Here is a 21,956-nt window from a genome sequence, read left to right on the forward strand (position 1 = left end):
AAGGAACTCTGGGAAAAGCGGATCGAACTTCACGAGGGCACCTCGGAAACCAAGGTAAGTAAGCGTGATTTGTTACTTAATAAACTATACAATTTAAAAATGCAGGAAGGCGAGACGGCAAGTTCGTTACACGCTCGAATTCAATATATTCTGAATTCCCTTCATGGAATCGGGCAGAAGGTAGAAAACAGAGACATAATAAGGTATGCTCTTAACTCGTTTCCAAGGAGTACATTGTGGGCATCAATGGTAGATGCCTACAAGGTGTCCAAAGACTTATCTTCTTTAAAGTTAGACGAATTATTTTCTGAATTTGAACTTCATGAACAAACTAATGCACAACCATCCGAGAAGGGTATTGCTTTGGTTGCAGGTACGAGTCGAACACGGGAATCAAGAGTACGGCGAAAAATTGAATCGGAATCAGAAGACGAATCCGACTCAGAAGATTCAGAGGATGAACTGACCAGCGAACTCGTGAACCTTGTGAAGAAGCTCTACAAGAAGAAGAAGGGCTTCAACAAGAAAGATCTGAAGAAGGCAGTTCAGTCCAGGGAGGCCCAACCGAACTCAAAAGTAAAATTCGAAGTCACTTGTTACGGGTGCAACCAGAATGGGCATATCAAAGCCAACTGTCCCAACCAAAAGGAGGCCAAAAAGCAAAGAAGAAAAAAGGCCCTGAAAGCAACTTGGGACGAATCTTCTTCAGAGGACGATGACGATGAACTTGATCAAACAAGTCTACTCACACTGATGGCCCGGGACCAGATCATCGAGAGCGAGTCAGAGGCCGAGTCCGAGCAAAGCCACGGATCCGCATCCGTTTCAGAAGGGCCAGAATCCAATGTAAGTATTCCAAGGCTTAACAATTTAGTTAATTACTTACTTCGCAAACTAGCTAAATCAAACCTTAGGATTAAATCACTTCTAAAGGAAGTAGCTGTCCTTAAAGAAGTGCCAAACACTAATTCCTTACCTGATCAAGTTCAAACTGGAAATTCAACTCAAGTTCAAAAACTTGAGGAAGAAAACTCTAGCTTGAAAAATCAGGTAAAAGACTTAAAAAATATGTTAGAACGGTTTTCTTTGGGATCCAAGAATTTGGACCTAATTCTTGGAATACAAAGAGCTGTCTACAACAAAACTGGACTGAGATATAAAAGTAAAAAGAAATATAGATCTTATTTATCCTTAATAAACAAACAAGGTAGTAAAATAGTCCAAGCATGGGTCCCCAAGTCTAAATTAATCAATCAAGTTGAACTTGGCCAATACTGGGTTCCGAAGGATCAAATACACTACCTCGATAGACCAAATCGAGGCTATGATTCAGGGAAAGTTAAAAGGAAAACGATCTTAAAAACTTGAAATTAAATTCTAAATTAAAAATAAAAAATTTAAAAATTCGAAATTAAATTCTAAATTCAAAATTCGAAATTCAAAATCGAAATTAAAAATTAAAAATTCAAAAATTCGAAATTCGAAATTAAAAATTAAAAATTCAAAAATTCGAAATTAAAAATTCAAAAATTCAAATTAAAAATTCGAAATTAAAATTCTAAATTCAAAATTCAAAATTAGATGGTGGATCCAAACTAGCTGGCACCTCCAACTGAACTACCCGACAGGATAACTGAACCTAATTTACCCGAAATGGGTAAAACAAGAGTAGATTACTCGGCAGGGTAATTAAGGCTAGTTTAAAAAGGGCTGAGTTTAACTTGAACCACAGTACCGGTGAAGTTTTTGGATGATAGTACGTTAGGGAAACTTGGGCATCACATGTCTAGGAAGATATGGCTTCGACCTGGTGCATTTGGCCAAGTGGAACTGACCGAAGCTACCCTTAAATGGATCCTAACAAGTTAGACCAAGGATTAGTATTAAGTTCAATGGGTAGGACTATTTGGAAAACCTCGAAGGCATGATTACTTTAATGAGCTCCGAGTGACTCACCATAGCCCAGAAGTTTATCCAAAGAATGCTTACTTGTTGAACCCAAAGCTAAACCTGAATCTAACACAAAGTTAATCCAGACCCTTAAATTCAACAATAATTCATCTCACAACAATTATAGGATTCCCTGATTGACAATCTAGATCAGGTGAGATGACTAAGAAATTAAAATTAAAATAATTATTTTTATGTTAAAAAAAAAACTTAAATTTCAAAATTATTTTAAAAACTTATTTCAAAATTATTTTAAACTTAAATTTCAAAAACTTAAATTTCAAAATTATTTTAAAAACTTATTTCAAAATTATTTTAAACTTAAATTTCAAAAATTTAAATTTCAAAATTATTTTTAAAACTTATTTCAAAATTATTTTAAACTTAAATTTCAAAATCTTAAATTTCAAAATTATTTTTAAAACTTATTTCAAAATTATTTTAAACTTAACTTTCAAAATTATTTTAAAAACTTATTTCAAAATTACTTTAAACTTAAATTTCAAAAACTTAAATTTCAAAATTATTTTTAAAAACTTATTTCAAAATTATTTTAAACTTAAATTTTAAAAACTTAAATTTCAAAATTATTTTAAAAACTTATTTCAAAATTATTTTAAACTTAAATTTTAAAATTATTTTTAAAACTTTTTAAAATTTAAAAATAAAAATTAATTAACTTTAAAACCATATTTAAAATCTTTTTTCAACTTTAAGACATTTTAATTTTTAATTATCTTTATCAAAACTAATGTGTTGATTAATTCAACCAAAAAAAAAAAAAAATTATCATTGGACACATAGCATATGAAGGCGCCTCCATCTAAGAGGAGGCGCCCTCAAGCAGCGGCGGGAATTTCCCGCCGCCCACTTAAGGCGCCATAAGGATACCTTAAGGCGCCTCCAAAGGCGCCCTAAAGAGACCTTAAGGCGCCTTAAGCCATTCTTTTTGTCCCGAACAGAAGCATTGTTTGTTTCTGTTCGTGCTCTGCCGCAGGCAAGTTCTTCGGATTCTTCCCAACCAAGGCGCCTTCTACCTATTTCCTTCCCTTTAATTCCTAGCTATGCCTCCTAGGTATAATCTAAACCCTCCTTTTATCGTTTAATTCCTACATTCTTCTATAGTTTTGCAAATTTTTCTTGTATAATGTCAACAATAGGAAGCGTCGTATTGTGGATACCACACCAGCTAGGGTCCCTTCCATGGACCCGAGATTCCCCTCGGAACAGCATAGGATAGATTTCTCTAGGTTTACTTTTGAGTCAATTAAACCTAGGTATATTGGTCGAGAATTTTTATCCCAATTCTGTCAACCCACTATCGAGATGATAAATTACTATCATCTAGATAAATTGGTTGACTGTACCACTACAGTCAACCAAGATCTATGTGCCCAGTTCTATCACAACCTTGAAAAGGTTGATGATAGAACTTATTCCACCAGAGTTGGTGGTACTGATATTCAGCTGACACCCTCCCTACTTCGCACCAGTCTAGAGCTTAGGGAGTCTGAGTGTACTTTCTTGTGTTACCCGAGTAGGACCCTACCCTTTGGTGATCCCTATTCACACATAACACTAGACGATATCTACATGCATTTCTTTGCGGAGGACAGACCCTTGGGCTTGACAGAGTTCAGATCCACTCTTCTTCGAGTTCAGGATTATGCTATATACAGAGTCCTGACAGCTTGTATACTACCCTTATCATCTCGAGACGTCTCGACGATGCGACCATCCCATTCGTTCTTTTTGTACGCCCTCACCCAGCGCCTTGACATAGACATAACACTCCACATGTTTCATAACATTATCCTTGCATCCAGCACAGTTACATCTGGAGTAGTTTATATGCCTTATTGCCATATTCTGACCCAGATATTCTCCAGCTCTGAGATAGACATTACTAGAGGGGTACTCATTCCACTTACCATTTACGATGAGGTCGGTCAGCGTAGCCTTAGGTTAACAGGGGCAGAGGTCACTGCCGAGGGGATTCTGGTCTGGAAGGGCCGACCACCACCAGCTGCTGCCCTTGGTGCTCTAGAGGCCGAGGACGCACCAGATGCAGATGAGGAGTGGCCCGATTTCCTGGCAGAGGATTTTTTCACAGATCCTTCCACCTCTGCCGGACCCTCTACTTCAGCCGGGCCTTCATCTTCAGCACCACTCTCTATCGAGGACAGACTCACTCGCTTCGAGGTCCAGACCACTCAAACGCGATGGGCTGTACTAGATACCCATCACTTTCTTCGATCTATGTGATCCGAGATGGTTTCTGGTTTCGCATCTCTCCGAGGCGAGCTTCAGCGTCAGGGACAGCCTCAGCCACCACTCGAGCAGCCTCTAGCCGATCCTCCAGCTGACGACCCACCGGCTTGATTCTGTTTCTTAGATATTTGGGCTATGTCATTCACTTCTTGGATCTGCCTCTCTTACTCATCCTTTTGATTTGTATCCTGGATCTATTAGACTGTTTGGACATGTTATTGAGTACTTATGTGCTTTATTTGAGAGTAGGTGTCTCATTTTGTTGTCTTGTTCTTTTAATTCTAGAAAAATTAATATTCAAAATTCCCAATTTCCTAGATTTTTCAGAATTCTGGATTTACTTATCATTTTTCTAATTCTAGAAAAATTAATTTGCAAAATTCCCAATTTCCTAGATTGTTTAATAAATTGAAATAGCCTAGGCTTTCCCCCTAGAAATCATGTTCCCCTAGAATTAAGTCAGAGCATCTCACAAGCATCTAGGTATACCTTGATTATGATTGAAAAACATAGAACGGCGTGAGATGCATAGGGTATAGACTGGACTCAAGAATGCTTATATCTATGCATCAATATGACTCTGGGCGTTAAATACGCAATATACATTAATCAAGTTAAGTCCTCCAGCTCTAGTCAAGTCTATCTGGACCAAAGTAACTTAACTTGACTAACCAAGTGAAAGCTATTGTCCTATAGGCAATCAGCAAGTAACTAAAGGTTAGATAGTTGGTAGAGGATACTCAATTTTTTAGTTAAAGATGTTTTGATCTTTAGGGCTCTGATACCTAATAAATCAATCTAGTGGACATGACTCATGCTTGGACTCAAGGACCAACTGAATTTAAATGAATAACCTTGTCCTAAAACTTAAATATTATTTAAGCTAAGTTCCAATCTTAACTTTCAAACCCTGTTGAACTTAGCTAACCTATTGAACTTAGTAATTTCCTGTACAATTTTTTTTTCAAAGACTAACAAACAATTTTTCTGTTAAATAAGAAAGATATAATCACTAACTTTTTAAATCTATCAAAGCGATACACTCCCCAACAGGTTTATAATGTTATTCAAGTGTCTATTATTGCCCATTTTTGATATATGGCAAAGGGGGAGAGTAGCAAATTAAAATTTAAAAAATTCAAATTAATAGTTAAGGGGGAGCAAAGGTTAAGGGGGAGCAAAAGTTAAGGGGGAGCAAAGGTTAAGGGGGAGCATATAGGTTACTTTAGCAAATTTTCTTTGGTCATTGTTGTTCATCTATACTTAGTTGATTTGCTTGTGTTAAAAATATTTATCTATTCGTTTGTTTACTTAACTTTGAATTTGAGTTGCCATAATCAAAAAAGGGGGAGATTGTTGGTGCGGGAAGCATCCGACGATCGAACTTGTGTTTTGATAATGGCAAAGGATTTAAAGTTAAGGTGTTTTGTTTTCTAACAAGTCTACTTGAGGATTTCAGGAAAGTCCTAGCTGCGGTTAGGCAAAGGGAAAAACCCTAGGGGGTGGTAACTCTAGGTCATAGGGGGTGGTAACCCTATGCGGAAAGTCTTGGTAGGTCGACGTCTTCAGGCAAAAGTCCTAGGGGGTGGTAACCCTAGGTGGAAAGTCCTGGTGTCGCGAACCAGGTGAAAGACTGGACTGGCCGGGAAGCGGATGTCCAGCAGAAAGTCCAGAAGCATCGAGTGCTGAGCAAAAGTTCAGTCGATTTGGAGGATCGACTGGTAACAGGTAAATCTCCTGAGTGGAGTAGGTGAGGACGCATTCCCCGTAGAGGGAACAGTAGGCGTCGGGTCGACCTAGGGTTTCCGGTCGGAAATTCAAAGTCAGACCCGGACAGTCCGGAGACTGTCGAACTTTCATTCATATTTATGATATTATGTGTGCTAACTTTGTCTTGTAGGATATGTGTGTAGTTTGTAGACTAACACATTGTGCAGGGACAAAAGAGCAACATTAGCCTCGGATGAACAGTGTCCGAGGCGCCTCCATGGAGCTTAGAGGCACCTCGGGTGCGAAGGTGAGCTGGCTGTGCGCTGGAGTTGGAGGCGCCTTGGACCGCAGCATGGAGGCGCCTTGAAGGCGCGTGAAGGCGCCTTTAGAGGGATAATGCGCGACTTGATCATCGCTTATCGACGCGTGCAACCCGGGGCTTGGAGGCGCCTCGGACAGCCTTGGAGGCGCCTCCAGCACCCTATAAGCAGTGTTCGAGCACCTCTTCAAGAACAACTCTCTCTGAATAATCTCTTGCTACGTGCTGCGAACCTGACGACCCAGAAGTGCTGCGACGCGACACCAACGACCCGGAACTACGCTTCTCCATCTTTAGTTGTCGGTATAAAGTTTATGAGCTGTAAATTCCTATAATTGTACAAATTATCGTGCTTATAGTTATTGCTCACCGAAAGCGATCAAGGATCGCGGGCCTTCGAGTAGGAGTCGATCTAGGCTCCGAACGAAGTAAATAGTTTGCCTCTTTGTGTGATTGTTTTTATTTCCGCTGCATTTACTCGAACGGTTTTACGATTCCGAAACAAAATAGTCATGAGCGCTATTCACCCCCCGTCTAGCGCGGTCTAAATCCAACAATTGGTATCAGAGCGGGGTTGTTTTGAATTGGTGCAACCACCATTCAAAACATTTTTTTTCGTGGTATTTTGTTTCGGAGTCAATTAGAAATTAGCGAATTAGCTAAAGTTCTTATTTTTTTAATCAGTGTTGCTCAAAGTTGGTTAATACCACTTGAGCTCGTTATTTTTTCCTCCCGCACTACTAATCCAAGACACAGTCTTGGAATAGATCTTTTTGTTTTTTTTTCTTATTTAGGTCTAAAATGACTCAACAAGAGGGATATTGTAACGACCACCCTTCTTACTACTACTACACTCTAAGGATGACCGTTACTTAACTACTAACTGTACTTAACTGGTATGATTAAAAATCACATGGAAACCCTACTGAAAAATTTCGACAAAGTCTCCCTTGTACCGGTGACAATATTCAACAATACATGCAATATATACTCAGCCACAAGCAGCTGGAACACATATCAATCAACCACGCAGTATAATAAATCCAAAATAAAGAAAACAACACCAGAAATCATCACACAAGATTACAATTCTTCTACTATGTCCTAATCATATCAAAATAACAAATACTATCTCAAATACTCCTAACATAGCAAAAGACAATGGAAACTAAAATAAAACTTCTTTCCTAATCCCAAGACTTCCATAGTCCTGGCATCACACATCCTTCGAACACCTCCTTGTCGCCTTCCTTTCTATATCTTTTCCTTTCCTGTATCTGCAGTAAGAGGAAGTGTAGTCTATAAGCAAAATTTGCTTAGTAAGCGCTATCTAACTCACAAAATCACAAATGTGCATGTATATGAAAAGAACTAGAAACTATATGCTCTAAAAAGAAATAAAGCATAAACATAACTGCTCATGTCAAACTAATAGCAAAGAAAAGCTAAGGAATCTACTCATGTAATTCTAATAGTTAATCATGCTGTTCTTCTAATAGGTAAACATGAAAACTACTCATCTACTAGATAAACATGGTAGAATAAAGATCTAAACTTACTGATTTTTTAGAACTCTATGAATCTTATTTCATTTGTTCTAAATTTAATCTTTAATACTTTATGTTTATGTAAAACTCATTTTACTTGTCCAAAAATTTATACTTATAATACTTCAAAATAATAATCAACTTCTTCTTGGGCCCAGGCGTAGTACCATCTTATGCGCGTTCCCTAATAGGTTGGGGTAGCGAGCCACCAATCCTAAAAGAGCAGACCTCGGTCTACCAGGGTCAAGACCTCGGAATTGGACACCTGGATTTGTTTAACGACAACCTCGGAAGTCGGGTACTAGCTTCTTCTTAAAAGTAAAATACTTATAATCTTAATTACTTCTTCTTTAAATGCCTTGGCATTTTAATAGGCACTTTGGGTGCCAAAAATCCCTAAAGTCTTGACTTTGGGATCTACTTAAGGCCTCGGCCTTTTCTTTCTTTTCTTTATCTTTCTTATACTTTTCTTTATCTTTCTTATACTTTTCTTAAACCCAAAATACTGTTAGGGTATCTTTCGTATGCATCTATGAATGAAACTAACTATGTAACACATAATCATGCATAGAATACAAAAGAAATCTGCACATACAATACTTATCAAAAATCTGCACTAATGCTTAACAGAAATCTATATACTAACTTAATAAAAATCTGCATAATATCTTAACAGAAATCTGCATACTAGCTTAACAAAATCTGCACTTGCTTAACAGAAATTCTACAAAGAAACTTAACAAAAGAAACATATTCTGGCTAGTACAGATTTTCATCGTCTCTCAAACTTCCTTTCCATAATATGACTAATACACAGCTTATCTGGGATTCACTCAATAAAGATATTATAACTCGTAATCCATTTAAAATTCCAGAATCAGCCAAGCACAAATGTTATCCATATACACTCCTTAGCACAATACAATGGTATTACACCTGCACTAAATTCTGCACTACAAGGATATCTCCCAAACCTAAAGATTTTAATACATATAAACTGTACTCAATCATTTCTTAACCTCCTTAATAACATGCCTCAAAAGAGAACTGCTAACTTAAACACTCCCTAAATTGAATGCTCATGATGTTAATACAAGCAAAACCGTATAGCACAGGAAATAAAACTTGCTGCTCATGATATTTATAGGCTGTTCAAAACTGAATGGCACAAAAGAACTAGATCCGAAACCCAGAAATAAGGTTGTTCATAATCAATGAGGTGGCAAAGAACTAAAATCTGCAGTGCTAAATGCAAGGCTGCTCAAGCTTACCGAATCATTAACAAAGGAAGTCTAAACAGCAAGTATCTAAAGCTAACACTGCATGCTTTAAACTAGAACAGATCTAAAACCATTCAAATCCCTTCTCCTCTTCTTTATCAACCCACGGCAGCAACCCAAAAGCAAGAATCCAACACAACCTTAAAACTAAATTATGCAACATTAATTGCAACCCAAGAAGAAGGTACAGATATATTCAACACATTAACAAACTGAACTACGTGCTCAAATAATTAATCCTCTTCTCATTTTCCTGATGAAATCCATGGCAACCAAAAGAATCCAGCAAATTTGCTACTGAAACCTAAAAATCTTAATTGTTCTCTATGCTCTTTGTCTAGAACAACAAAACCCAAAATCTAGCTACAAAGTTTGGAGGTAAAACGCTTGCATACTTGAACTTTACCATTCATGTTCCTCCTTAAACCTCACGGCAGCAAACTCAACCCACAAACTTCACAAAAAATTCAAAAAAAAAAGGAAAAAGAATTCGGAGCTATCCTACTACAGGTGAGTAGTGACTTACCTTAGGTTTTTCTTGGACTTACAGCCGAGAAGGAGGTTCTAGGGTTCGGAGGAGCTTGAGCTTCCCGACCTCTTCCTCGTCCCTCCGAGCTCACCTCAACGAGAGGATCGAAATCACCAATGGTTCGCCGAAAGGAAGTCTTCACCGGCCGCCGGAGGGAGGAAAACCTAGCTCGGCTTCGTCTTCGCCCAAGAGAGAACCGACGCCGCGCGAGAGGAGGGAAGAGAGGGATTAGGGTTCGGCAAAAACCAATATCAACTTATCTCTCTTATAGCCTAGCGTTTTTGTTATGATTTAAGACCTAGTCATTGTAAATTTGTTTACAAAACATCCGCAGCACACTTGGTTAACCACGGCTTGGCTCGTGATTGGAGTCACGGGTTCGAATCCTGCCGCAACCTTTTATTCCCCTTTTATTTTAAAGGTTTCTAACTACTGCTTAATTGTATTTCTTTTCCTATTTGATTAACAAAGCTCTCGCAGACCGGATGGTTGGCTGAGTTCGGTTAAAACCTGGTTCGGGTCCGAGGTCTTTGGGTTCAAAACCCGGCTTCAACACCTTTTTTTTTTTTTTTTTCTAAAACTTCTTCCTCTTGGTAAAAATACCAAACGAATTCTAAAAATTACATAAAAATACTCTAAAAATTTCTAAAAATCTCTAGAATATTTCTATAGTATTTCTAAATATTTTTAAGAACTTTTAAAACTCATAATGAGAAAAATTGGGTCGTTACAGATATGGCACTGTTCGTCCCCCACTATTTTCCGGAGAAGACTTCGGATATTGGAAGGGGCGAATGGAGATATCTTTTCTCTTATAAACCCATAATCTTTCCCATGTGTTTCCAATATGAGACTATGTTTGCAACCTTGCAACCCCAACAATCCCCCCTCAAACAAAGGACCATAGGCTTCCCACGTCCGATCCTTGACCCACCAGGTCTTCCTGCCCCTCGGTCCACCCGACCTACTAGGACTTCCTTGCCTAGTCGCAACTAGGACTTCCTGCCTGGTGTCTGGTCCTCTTGATCCGAACATAGGAGCCCCCACTTTCTTTGTACGAGGTCAATATTGTACCCACATGGCTCAATCAGACCATAGCACTTGTGCACAGTCGGCGGTTAAACCTTCTGGCAGTCCGGGCTCTGATACCAATTGTTGGATCGAGACCGCGCTAGAGGGGGGGGGGTGAATAGCGCTCGCGGCTATTTCATTTTTCGGAATCGTAAAACCGTTGGAGTAAATGCAGCGGAAATAAAAACAATCACACAAAGAGGCAAACTATTTACTTCATTCGGAGCCTAGATCGACTCCTACTCGAAGGCCCGCGATCCTTGATCGCTTTCGGTGGGCAACAACTATAAGCACGATAATTTGTACAATTATAGGAATTTATAGCTCATAAACTTTATACCGACAACTAAAGATGGAGAAGCGTAGTTCCGGGTCGTTGGTGTCGCGTCGCAGCACTTCTGGGTCATCAGGTTCGCAGCACGTAGCAAGAGATTATTCAGAGAGAGTTGTTCTTGAAGAGGTGCTCGAACACTGCTTATAAAGGGTGCTGGAGGCGCCTCCAAGGCTGTCCGAGGCGCCTCCAAGCCTCGGGTTGCACGCGTTGATAAGCGCTGATCAAGTCGCGCATTATCCCTCTGAAGGCGGCTTCACCGCTCAAGGTGCCTTCAGCAGGTCCAAGGCGCCTTCATCGCCTCTTAAGGCGCCTTCCACACTGTTTCGCAGCCAGCTCAGCTTTTGCACCCGAGGCGCCTCCAAGCTCCATGGAGGCGCCTCGGACACTGTTCATCCGAGGCTAATGTTGCTCTTTTGTCCCTGCACAATGTGTTAGTCTACAAACTACACACATATCCTACAAGACAAAGTTAGCACACATAATATCATAAATATGAATGAAAGTTCGACAGTCTCCGGACTGTCCGGGTCTGACTTCGGATTTCCGACCGGAAACCCTAGGTCGACCCGACGCCTACTGTTCCCTCTACGGGGAACGCGTCCTCACCTACTCCACTCAGGAGATTTACCTGTTGCCAGTCGATCCTCCAGATCGACTGGACTTTTGCTCAGCACTCGACGCTTCCGGACTTTCTGCTGGACATCCGCTTCCCGGCCAGTCCAGTCTTTCACCTGGTTCGCGACACCAGGACTTTCCACCTAGGGTTACCACCCCCTAGGACTTTTGCCTGAAGACGTCGACCTACCATGACTTTCCGCATAGGGTTACCACCCCCTATGACCTAGAGTTACCACCCCCTAGGGTTTTTCCCTTTGCCTAACCGCAGCTAGGACTTTCCTGAAATCCTCAAGTAGACTTGTTATAAAACAAAACACCTTAACTTTGAATCCTTTGCCATTATTAAAACACAAGTTCGATCGTCGGATGCTTCCCGCACCAACACCAAATTCATTTAGATGATAAGTTCATCCTTAATCCATCGATCAATTCCTTAATTCTCACCAATCAATCACTAATCAAATCTCATCATAAATCCTTCTAAATCCACTAATCACAAATTATCCAAGCAATAACATATTACAAAATCTCCAACATAATCTGAATCAAATCCATATCCACCAATCTATCACAGAAATGCAACCAAATCTCCACACATAACTTACCTTAATCTGGTTGCTCCCTTGTTAACCCACTGCTGAAGATCTTGCTGCCAGAAATGGTGGCCCAAGTTATGGATCACCCACAAACAAGGATGTCCGGAGCTACAAATCACTCCAAATCTGTGTCAGCTTGAACTATGAAGGCAGGGAAATCAATTAACCATATAATCCCAATACAGAACATGAAATTAAATCATGCTAATCCAATATCTTGCAAGACTCACCCCAAATCTAATTGCTCTATTGTGCAATCACTGCCGAAGGGGACTCCGGAACTCAAGGTATGAAAAGGTTACAACTGGTTGGCACCGGTGGCTGTGATCCAATTCTGACGAAGAAAATAGTGAGATGGTAGTGTGAGCAAAGCCACACAGCAGCACTAGGGCACGATCAGTGCCTTGCTCAGGTCTAAAAAAGGAGAGAAAGAGGACTTTGGGATTGAGTGGATAGACGATAGATGATCGTTGGCCCTAAAGCTCCTGGTTTGATTCTGAGTGGAAAAGCGACGTCAGTGAAGAGAGGAAGATCACTTGAGATCGAGTGAATCTGAAGTGTCGGCGGTGCCTGACAATAGATGGCGTCAACAATGGAAGCTAGGGCACGGGAACAAGCTAACAATCGGCGTTGATGATGCTGACGATCGACACCAACGATGAGTCAGGGAAGAAAGATCGTGCTCACAAGGTGTGGTTCATGCGGAGATGGGAGAAGAGGATCGGGAGAATGAATCGGTAAGGTAAGGAAATTAAATCTAGGTTTAGATTTTATACTTAGGTCAATTAATTCTAACATTAGGTTTAATGAGATTAATCAACTTCCACTTAAATTGGGTATTCAAAACATGCTTCCTCTAAGCCCAATTGATTCATCCCCTTAAATATGTCATACGACTTTCGTTAATCCTGAAAAATTTCTAAAAATCCAACAAGGTTATTTCTCTAATAACACTTACTATTTATTTGCCTTATCTTACAGGAACCTTGAGCTCCCCTGAAGAGATGGTCGACCATTTTAGACAAAATATCACTAGGGTAAAATTACTTTGCACTTGCACTTTCATTTGTATACTTAAACTAACCTTCTCTTTACTTTGATAGTTTTGGGTGGATTGGCTGACCTTATCCCAAATATTGGCTAAGTTGGCCACGAGCACAAAACTCTAAAAGGATCAGCCAGGGGAGCAAGCACATCACTAGGCTCGACAAGCATTTATCAACAGAGGTGGCTCGACTAAAGAAGGAGTTGGATAGTTAGTCGGAGCAATTGTTGAGGGCTGAGCGAGCTCTCACTGTGGAAAAATATAAGAATCATGACCAAGATGTCCAACTTGAGAAGCTACAAAAATAAGCACATGCATTCAAATCATGCCTCCAATCGACCAATGCTAGAAAGCTTAAGGCCATAGATGATTTGGATGTCAAAAACAAAGAGGCATGGGCCCTGGCCAAGAAACTGGAAGAAACCGAGCCAATCTCCTCGCCAAACAAGCCAACTGATCGGCTGAGCAAGTTGTCAGGGAGCTTCAGATTGAGGAGCAACAATAGGTCCTCACTACAAAAGACGTCGAGTTAGAGGTGCTAAAAGCTGAGTTAGAAGCTTCAAAGGCGAAGCTAGCACACTACAAGGAAGGTGAGGCCGGTCAGCTAGAGAGCTTTAGAGTAGAATATCTATGCTCTAAGGACTTTAATCAAATGCTCGCCGATAGAATTACCTAAATGTTCGGATATGGCACAGAGGGGGCCATCAAACAACTGAGGGAGAGAGGCTATCTGATAGTCTATATCTCTAGAAATTTCATCAATCACTAGAAGATCATGGAGGACATCCCCGATGACACTTTTTTTGATTTTGCATAATATTTTCTGTGAAGATTTTCTATGGCTCAGCAAGAACTTAACCACTATGTGGCTCTATATAAATTCTTGATGAATATTTTCCTTTGCTTCACACCTTTTACTTTCCTTAGACTTGTATCCTCTAGTTTATTCAAATGATATTTTTTAAGCAAACATCTGCTCGTGCGATTCCATGATTTGAAGGCTCAAAGAACCCTTGAACAACCACCACTCCCACAAAGTTATAAGTATACAACATCTTACGTGTGAGTGATTGCCTCTATAATGTGGTTGATGTCTTGAGAATCAGAGACTTAGTTCTGAGAGTCTAGGACTTGGTTGTGAGAGCAAGCTTTCTTATAACCTGATTTCTCGACGTTAGAGTTTGGGACTTAGTTGTGAGAGAAAACTCATAATTTGTCCTCTTAGTGCAAAAGTCTAGGACTTAGTCATGAGAGAAATCTCACTTATAACTCGGCTACTTGGCACGAGAGTCTGAGTCTTAGTCATGAGAGCAAGCTCACTTATAACTCGACCGATCGGAGTGAGAGTCTGAGACTTGGTGTGAGAGCAAGCTCACTTATATTTCAGCCACTTAGCATGAGAGTTTGGGTCTTGGTCGTGAGAGTAAGCTCACTTATAATTTGGCAGATCGGTGCAAGAGTTTGGTACTTGCTCGTGAGAGCAAGCTTACTTATAACTCGGCCGATCGACATGAGAGCCTGGGATTTGGTCATGAGAGCAAGCTCACTTATAATTCGATCGATCAGCGTAAGAGTCTGGGACTTGGTCATGAGATTAATCTCACTTATAACTCGGCCAATTGGCGTGAGAGTCTAGGACTTAGTCGTAAGAGTAATCTCACTTATAACTCAGCAAAATAACACGAGAGTTTGGGGCTCAGCCTTTTCAACTTGAATTTGCCTGCATCCACAGAGTACATAAATCTTTACAAACTACATTAATTTAGTACAAATGTACTTTCAAGCCTGATATGGCTGCAGATGATTTGCGCTCTAGGGTTGATCTAAGTTTTTTTCATTCGAGTCTTGAAGATAGTAGGAACTTGAGCTGAGCTTTTGAACAACCTTGTATGGCCCGCCCCCCCTATGGTTCCAATTTACGTAGGTCACCGGCTGACTAAATTCGCTTCCATACTAGGTTGTTGACCTAAAAAAAATTTTGGGATGCCCCTTCAATTATAGTTCTATTTCATTTACTGTCAATAGGACATCAGCCGAATGGCTGCTTTATCTCTGATTTTTTCTATAAGATCAAGCGTCATAAGTCGTCGACCAGAATTATCCTCATCATATAATTACCTCCGATCAGACACTACACCAATTTTAACTGGCATCACTACTTCTCCCCTGTGCATCAAATGGAAAGGCACTATGCCTATGGCCTCCTAGGGTGTAGTACGGTAAGCCTATAATACATTGGGCAATTTATCAACCTGATTCCCTCTAAGATGATCAAGCTTAGTCTTAAGCCCTCTGATGATTTATCTATTAGTGATCTCTACTTAGCCGTTACTTTGGGGGTAAGCCACGTGTTGGTTAGTCCTAGGAAGATCGTACCGGTTCCACAGTACAAATATTTTGTACAAGTGTCGAACCTATCCTAATAACCTATTGTGTTCTTTAGAAATTAAATTCGGAATCACAAACGGAACTTAACATTATTGATTCCAAATTTAACTTATCCGTTCTTAATGGTTTAGACTTGGATCGCAAACGATGCTTAATATTATTGATCCAAATCCACCTATGTTATAAATTTAATTAAATATTAATTTCAGAAATCGACATCCAGGTTAAACATGGCGAGGCACTAGACCTTCTTGGATATGGGAGCAACCACCACTTCCTAGACAAAGCCTTTCAATGAAATCTAATATTTAATTTCCTTATATAACCCTAGGTTTAACCAAAAGGAACAATCGAATCACAAATTCGAAAAACAAAAAAACACACAAACTTGAATTACAAATTCGAAACCTAGAATTATCTGCCTCTTGTGTTTGGAATTCATATAAAGAAAAACTAGTATGATGCGGAAAACAATTACTAGTTATACCTTTCTTTGTATGCAATGACCTCTTGATCTTCTACCATATTCTTCTTCTTATCTTGGACGTTGTGTGGGCAACGATCTACCGAGATGAGAACTACCCAAACCCTTCTTCTTCCTCCTTGCAAGTTTCGGCCAAGCTCCAAGGGATGCTAGAAACAAAGCCTCCTTTTTCTCCTTCTCCTCCAAGCAAGATCCGGCCACCACCACAAAGCTCCAAGGGATGATGCTGCCGGCCACCAAAGAAGAAGAGAAGAGGAGAAGAACAAGGACTAGGGCCGGCCACCACCAAGGAAGAGAGAGAGGAAAATAGAATAGAGTTGTTCCTCATGAAGACACCCCTACCCCCTCTTTTATATTCCTTGGTCTTGGCAAATAAGGAAAAATTAAATAAAATCTTCCTTATTTTCTTTGCCATGAAAAGGAAAATTTAATTGATTAAAACCAATTTCCTTTTCTTAAATATCATGGTCGGCCACCTCATTGCTCCAAGCAAGGAAAATTTTAACACAAAATTAAAACTTCCTAATTTGTTTCCGAAAATTTTAAAATAAAAATTTCGCTAATAATTTTTCCCTTCATGGTTGGTTATAAAAGGAATTTTATAAATTAAAATCTCTCTATTAAAACATGTGGATTATTTTCAAAAAGGAAAGTTATCTTTTAAAATTAAAATCTTTCTCTCAATCTACAAATAAGGAAAGATATCAAATCTTTTCTTAATCTTTTGTAGAAACTTATAAAAGGAAAATTTATAATTTTAAAACACTCTTTTAAATCATGAACATGATTACAAAAAAGGAAAGTTTTCTCAAAATTAAAATCTTCCTTTTTATCTACAAATAAGGAAAGATATCAAATCTTTTCTTAATCTTTTTGTAGAAAGCTATAAAAGGAAAGACTTATAATTTTAAACTCTCTTTTAAAACCATGGAATCTACATAAGAAAAATTTAAAAAAATTAAAATCCTTTTAATTTGATGTGGCCGGCCACACCAAGCTTGGGTTCAAGCTAGGGTCGACCACACAACTTGGCTCATCCTATTTGCTTGGACGACCCAAGCTTTGGTTCCAAGCTTGCTTGGCCTGTCACCTTAGGATGGGCATAAAGGTGGGTATAGGTGGGTATAATACTTTATAAATAAGAGGCTACGAAAGGGACCGAGAGGAGGAATTGGTTTTGGTCTCCCAATGAAATTAAGCTTCCCGTGTTCGCCTCGAATACCCAACTTGATTTCATTAATAATAATTCATACCACTAAAGAATTATTATTGAACTACCACACCAATCCCAAATTACATTTTTGGGATCCTTCTTATTATGAGTGTATTAGTCTCCCTGTGTTTAAGATGTCGAATGCCCACTAATTAATTGAGTTACTGACAACTCACTTTAATTAATATCTTAGTCCAAGAGTAGTACCACTCAACCTTATCGTCATGTCGAACTAAGTCCACCTACAGGGTTTAACATGACAATCCTTATGGGTTCCTCTTGGGGACATTATCAACCTAGATTACTAGGACACAGTTTCCTTCTATAATCAACAACACACACTATAAGTAATATCATTTCCCAACTTATCGGGCCTTTTGATTTATCGAGTTAAATCTCACCCTTTGATAAATTAAAGAAATAAATACTAAATATATGTACTTGTTATTATATTAGGATTAAGAGCACACACTTCCATAATAACTAAGGTCTTGTTCTTTTATTAGGTCAGTATAAAAAGAACTTACCTTAAATGGTCCTGCTCAATACACTTAGAGTGTACCAGTGTAATTTATTAGTCAAGATAAACCAATACCTAATTACACTACGACTATTCCAATGGTTTGTTCCTTTCCATCTTAGTCGTGAGCAACTGTTTATAATTTATAAAGGACTGATAACATTATCTTCTGTGTGTGACACCACACACCATGTTATTTACAATATAAATTAATTGAGCAACTACACTTAGCATATAAATGTAAACATTTGATCAATGTGATTCTTATTTCTAAAATATATGTTTACAAAAGCTAGGCTTTTAGTATACACTCTAACAATCTCCCACTTATACTAAAAGACTAAGCTGCCATATCTGCTGCCATACATCTGATTCCCATCTCCTCCACACGCCGATCAAAAGCTTTCGCTGGAAGGTGTTAGTTAGAGCCCTAGAGCCAATCATTTGATGATTATATGGACTCATGTATATCATATTCTTGTATATATATATTAAGGCATTTGGTTTTTTGATTATTATGCTTATTTGTATTAGTGCCAGATAAAATAAGTATAGTAACGTCCTTGAGTAGAAGGTTCTTACCTATATCAATCGATTGGTTGAATCGATAGTGAGATGATATAGGGAACACTACTCTAAATCATTCCTAGTCGAGTATTAACATTCAGGGACAATGTTAATACAATAAGACTAGCATGTAGGTCAGCTCGATGACTTGATCTCACAAGTCATGGATATAGAGATATCAAGCTGACACATGGGTATGCATTAGAGAATGTATACTGAATGACCCGCCATGAGAAAGTATCATGGATCGTTATATGAGTGTCATATACTTTCTCATGTGGCTATTAGTATGACTATTAGTCCTTTGACCTGAAGTCACCATGGATCCCTACATAAGGAGTTATGTACTTTGGTTTCGTCAAACGTCACCCGTAACAGGGTGGACTATAAAGGCGATTACTGAGTATATAACAAATTATGTAGAGGGATGTGAGTGATGTAGATGGGATCTATCCCTCCCATATGACGGGAGCGACATCAATATTCTTGATAGAGTGAGACCACGAAGTGCATGGCCATGCCCAAATGAGTCAATATGGGATATTGAGCTCATTTGATTTAGTGTGTCTACTTGGAGTTCAAGATTTAGATTGATTAGAGGATGACAAGGTCTATGCCTCATATTGATCAATCTAGATGTCTAGGATAGAAGGACATTGTCACATATTGTGAGGAGTCACAATTAGTAGTCACAAAAAATGTCGAGATCCAACATCACCTTGTGACTACTAATTGTGACTCCTCACAATATTCTTTGCCACAACTACCTTGTGCTGACTGAGAATATAGAAGTAATATCCCTTAGTTTCCTTGGGATATCCGATGAAATAGCACTTGTCGGATTTGGGTCCTAATTTGTCTGAGACTTGACGTCGAACGTAAGCCTCACAACCCCAAATCCTCATGAAAGACACCTGGGCATCTCTCCCAGTCCATATCCTATATGGTATCTTTATCACGGCCTTGGATGGAACTCGGTTGAGAATGAAAGCTGTCGTGTCTAGAGCATAGCCCCAAAGGTATGTCGGAAGATCTGTGTGACTCATCATAGATCGTACCATATCTAATAAGGTACGATTCCTCCTTTCGGATACACCATTCTTCTGTGGTGTTCCAGGAGGAGTGAGTTGGGATAGAATCCCACACTCAGCTAAATAGTCATGAAACTCATGGCTTAAGTATTCACCACCTCGATCTGATCAAAGTATCTTAATACTCTTGCCAAGCTGGTTCTGTACTTCATTCTTGAATTCTTTGAATTTTTCAAAGGATTCGGACTTATGTGTCATCAAGTACACATAACCATATCTACTGAAGTCATCAGTAAATGTGATGAAGTATCTATAACCGCCTCTAGCAGCGACATTGAAAGGGCCACATACATCACTATGTATGAGTCCTAACAAATCAGTCGCTCTCTCGCTGTGCCCACTAAAGGGAGTCTTGGTCATCTTGCCTCGTAGGCATGACTCGCATATCTCATATGATTCAAAATCAAATGAGTCCAGCAAACCATCCTTATGGAGCTGGGATAAGCGCTTGTCATTTATATGATTTAAGCGACAGTGCCAGAGATAGGTTTGGTTCAAGTCATTTGACTTGAACCTCTTGATACTAATGTTATAGATAGGGCTCTCAAGGTCTAGAATATAGAGTCCGTTTATTAGTGGTGCACTACAATAGAACATATCTTTTAAATAAACAGAACAACATTTGTCTTTTATTAAAAGTAACCTTTCTTGTCCAAACAAGAAACTGAAACTATGTTCTTAATAAGAGCAGGCACATAATAACAATCGTCTAAATCTAGTACAAGCCCAGAGAGCAGAGATAGATGGTAAGTCCCTACAGCAACAGCAGCAACCCGTGCTCCATTGCCTACTCGTAGGTCCACCTCGCCCTTTGTCAATGCTCTGCTATTTCTCAGCGCCTGCACATCAGTATAAATGTGAGAAGCACATCCAGTATCTAATACCCATGATGTAGAAATAGATAGATTGACTTCTATAACATATATACCTGAAGTGGAAGTCTCACTTCGCTTCTTCTTTAGATCCTCCAGTTCCTCTTCCATTGCCCGGTCTGACCGCAATGGAAGCAGGTAGCATCCTTGGCGACCCCTCCTTTAGGCTTCAGTGCCTTGCCTTTGCCCTTGGCTTGGGACTTTCCTTTGCCCTTATGCTTCTGGACCATCAGAATGGGCTTAACCTTCTTAAGGTTAATCTCAGCAGTTCGTAACATACTAAGTAGCTCGGGCAGTGGCTTGTCAATCTCGTTCATGTTATAGTTGAGAACGAATTGACTATAGCTATCCAGCAAGGACTGCAAGATCAAGTCAGTGGCCAGCTCTTGGCCAAGTGGGAACCGCAGTCTTTGTAGGTTCTCTATGTACCCAATCATCTTGAGTACATAAGGACCTACAGGAGCCCCGTTTGACATCTTGCACTGAAACAGTGCCTTCGAGATCTCAAATCTCTCATGCCTCGCTTGTCCCTGATATAGTTGGTGAAGATGCTCAACCATATCATAAGCACCCATCAACTCATGTTGCTTCTGAAGCTCTGAGTTCATGGTCACGAGCATTAGACAGGACACATCTAATGCGTCGTCTTGATGCTTCTTATAAGCATCTTTGTCGGCTCGCGGGGCATTGGCAGGAGGAGCCTCTGGAATGGGCTGCTCCAGAACGTACAGTTTACGTTCTTGGGTGAAAACTATTCTCAAGTTCCTGTACCAGTCCAGGAAATTCGCTCCGTTGAGCTTGTCCTTCTCAAGGACAGATCGCAGGGAGAAGGAATTCATGTTCGACGTCATAGTTATCTACAACAGAAAAATTTACAGAAATAAATATCATATTCTTAAAATCATTTAATTAGGCCTTTAATTAAATGATACTCCCACTGAATTCTATAATTCTTGTGGGACAAGATCCACTTCATACTAATCCTTGAGTTAGCTTTGGCTAATACGCCCAAGGCTTAGCATGATCGGTAGGTAACGATTACCAATTACATCTCTATGCAACTCTTGTTTATAGAATCAATATCCACATTTATATTAAAACTCGAGTTAGCTTTGGCTAATACGTCCGAGAGTTAATATAGATGTGATTTTGACCTATCTTTTCCAACCGTTGGAATAATGCCTATAGTTGACTCGATCCAACCGAGTAACTAGGAATACTCAATCTAATTGAGTTTGTATTCACCCATACGTTGATAGGCGGGACCAAGATTGTCCCCCCGTACCCTACCAAGATAATATGTATTGCTCTGCTTTGGCAGATTCAACAATACATGTGATCGAGGTAGTGATAGGTTTCACGGCACGGTTAGACATTTAGAGTTGGTTCGATCGAGATCTAATCTAATCGAAAAGGATGCATCTTGTGCACGACTTAGATCTAATCTAATCGCAAGGGTGCATCATGTGCACGACTTAGATCTAATCTAATCGTAAGACACTAATTAATTAACTACTTATTAAATATGCATCACATACACAAGCAATTAAT

Source organism: Zingiber officinale, chromosome 2B (genome assembly GCF_018446385.1).
Source record: "Zingiber officinale cultivar Zhangliang chromosome 2B, Zo_v1.1, whole genome shotgun sequence".
In the NCBI taxonomy this organism is placed as follows: Eukaryota; Viridiplantae; Streptophyta; class Magnoliopsida; order Zingiberales; family Zingiberaceae; genus Zingiber; species Zingiber officinale.